This window comes from Capricornis sumatraensis, chromosome 19, assembly GCF_032405125.1.
Source record: "Capricornis sumatraensis isolate serow.1 chromosome 19, serow.2, whole genome shotgun sequence".
Taxonomy (NCBI): Eukaryota; Metazoa; Chordata; class Mammalia; order Artiodactyla; family Bovidae; genus Capricornis; species Capricornis sumatraensis.
In genome coordinates, this window is record NC_091087.1 from 51,977,175 (window position 1) to 51,980,535 (window position 3,361).

At 42.4% G+C, this 3,361-nt stretch overlaps 1 pseudogene; it reads left to right on the forward strand.

Moving 5' to 3' along the window:
- The first annotated feature begins 2,344 nt into the window (after nt 1-2,344).
- Nucleotides 2,345-3,114, forward strand: LOC138095442 (large ribosomal subunit protein eL8 pseudogene; annotated as a pseudogene).
- Nucleotides 3,115-3,361: the final 247 nt, after the last annotated feature.

Here is a 3,361-nt window from a genome sequence, read left to right on the forward strand (position 1 = left end):
TCTACCATAAGACTAATTATCCATTCTTTAAACAAAGTAATCCATGTTTATGTGACCCCTCCTCAAACATTTCATTTTCCCATTCCAATCAAATTTATCGTTTCCCTTTTAATCTACTCCAAATTTTCTCTGTCCCCTAAACCAAATCAAATATGTGAACTTCTGGGTGATTTCTAAGCATCACACATTCCCTATTATAAATGAAGGAAATACAGAATTGTAAAGAGATTTCTTTGATGTCCTGGAATATGTCGCTATGCTGAAGCAGACTGTAAGAACTGTCTTTTCTTTTTTTTTTTTTTAGCTCTGGACATGTGGAAGAACAAGTTATGCCATTTGTGAAAGCCATTGATACTTGGTAAGATGGCGCCATCTAGTGCCTACATCTGCAAGAGAAGGGTAGGAAGAAAACTGTAAATCAATTACAGTGCAAAATGACAACTCCAGAAACTGGCAGGGCCAAGGCAATTTAATAACAATAGGTCGATTGACTCCGGGGACCATAATTCTTAGTCTATCGACTGGGTCACTGGAGCAGCTTAACAACTAACATAGCCTTTTTCCAGGGAGAAACACTGTTCTGAGTGTGCTAGAGAGGCTTACAAAGAGGAGCAAGAAACCAACTGCAACTACTTCATGTCTGGCACTGCTGTAAGCATTTGTACCCTTCCTTTTTTTTTTTCCATATAATCATGACATCATTTTATAAGGCAAGTATTATCATCCCCATTTTACAGATGAAAAACTGAGGCCAAGAGAGGCGAAAATCTTACCTTAGGTGTCAAACCCACTTTCTCTCTTTTGCACTACCCCAGAGAGAACGTATAGGAAAACACCTCAGCTCCCTTTCCTATCCATCATTCTCCACATGGAAGACCAGGGAGACACTGCTGGTCCAGTACTACCACCAGGGAGTCCACAGTGTGATGTACAGCTCTGCTGAAAGACGCCAAAGGGGCAATCTGAAGACATGGGATGAAGAGGACAAACACTGGACAAGAATAAGGACCGGGTAGCAAAAGCATTTCCTGCAGCCCAGTTTGAACATCACTTTTTTGTTGCCATTATTTTTGTCTGCCTTTAAATTAGTAGCTCCTGGATGCCAGGGGCTATACTCTTGATATGTCATGCTAAGTTGCTCCAGTCATGTCCGACTCTTTACAACCCCATGGACTGTAGCCCACCGGGCTGTTCTGTCCATGGGATTTTTCCAGGCAAGAATACTGGAATGGGTTGCTATTCCCTCCTCCAGGGGATCTTCCCAACCCAGGGATAGAACCTGGGTCTCCCACATTGCAGGCAGATTCTTTACCATCTGAACCACCAGGGAAGCCCAGAGTATTTTAAGATATTACATTTTCATTCATGTATGATATTACATTTTTAATTCAACCAGTAGGTCTAGGTAAATGAATCAATGAGGCCATTGGAAAAAAGTATATAAAACAGCAAGTATATTATCATTAAAAAAAAAGAACAATGATGAGCTCCTGATAGAACAAGGATAAAATACGTAAAAATATAAATAAGAGACTTCCCTGGCAATCCAGTGGTTAGGACTCTGTGCTTCCACTGCAGGAGACACAGGTTCTATCCTGGTGAGGGAACTAAGACCCTACATACTTCAACTAACAACTAAAGATCCCACAGGCTGCAACTAAGACCCAGTACAGCCAAATAAAAATATTTTTTAATGCAGTGAGTTCTTTAAACTTTATGGGAAGTTTTTGTTGATTTGTTGTTTCCTCAAAGAAATATCATGAAGTATAGTTGCATCTAGGAAAATTTTCTTGAGAATTCTATTCTAACTAGAAATATAAACCACACACAAAAAAAAAAACTAAAGGAATTTTATATTTCTTCTAGAATACATGCACACACTCAATTTTGATAACCAGTAGGCAACTGTAAAATATTCTCAAATGAAAGAAAATCTTAGTCTGATACATATTCCAGCCTAAGTTTAAAAAAAAAACTAGTATTCTATAAGGGAGTTAATTACATTGAGTATCTGAAGGCTTCCCAATGAGTCAATAACATCACCCAATAGAATTCAAGCCATTTCACTCCTAGGTTTGTCACAGAATCTCTGTATAGCAAAAACTCACTTTAACTCTGTGGGCCTTCCCCTCATGTTGCAGCAGGGTTGGAGGATAGACAGGGTCTAGAACCTGGAGCCATGCCTTCTTTCAAGTGTGAAGGTGAGCTCATAGCTCTCATCAGTAGAACAGAAAGTTTGAGAGGTTTCAAACAAATAATCATCTCTGCTTATCTATCCATTCTCTCTTGAAGAGGGTGTCTCTGTTAAAAAAAAAAAAAATTCTCTCTCTCTCTCTGCCAGCCCTTCAAGATGCTGAAGGGAAAGAAGGCCAAGGGGAAGAAGGTGGCCCTGGCTCCCGCTGTGGTGAAGAAGGAGGCCAAGAAGGTGGTCAACCCCCTTTTCGAGAAAAGGCTCAAGAATTTTGGCATGGACAGGTTATCCAACCCAAAAGGGACCTCACCTGCTTCGTCAAATGGCCCCACTACATCCAGCTGCAGCAGCAAAGGGCTATTCTCTATAAGCAGCTGAAAGTGCCTCCTGCAATTAACCAATTCACCCAGGTCTTGGACCCACAAACAGCTACTCATCTACTTAAGCTGGCCCACAAGTACAGTCCAGAGACGAAGCAAGAGACAAAGCAGAAGTTGCTGCCCCAAGAGGAGAAGAAAACTGCCGGCAAACTGCCCACCAAGAGGCCACCTGTCCTTCGAGCAGGGGTCAACACTGTCACCACCTTGGTGGAGAACAAGAATGCTCAGCTGGTGGTAATTGCTCATGACATGGTCTTCCTGTGCTGAAAGATGGGGGTTCCCTACTGCATCAACAAGGGGAAGGACCGGCTGGGGCGCCTGGTCCACAGGAAGACCTGCAACACTGTGGCCTTCACACAAGTCAACTTGGAGGACAAGAGTCCCCTGGCTAAGCTGGTGGAAGCCATCAGGACCAATTACAAGGACAGATATGATGAGATCCACCATCGGTGGGGAGGCAATGTCCTGGGGCCAAAGTCAGTGGCTCTCATCACCAAGCTGGAAAAGGCGAAGGCCAAAGAGCTGGCCACCAAACTGGGCTGAGTATGCACCACTGAGCTTTCTGTACATAAAAGTAATAAAAGATTCTTAAAAAAAGAAAAAATTCTCAAAACCCCTGCCTGAGCTTCTCTTGTTCAGCAATACAGCTTTGGCAATGAGCCTAAATTAGGATACAGATGGATGATGTAGAAGAACAAAGGAAATACCATGCGCAAAGACACAGGGGTATGAGAATGTGTTTCTTTAGGCAAAGGCAAATCATTCAAAAGAACTGGCACAAAGGGTGTGA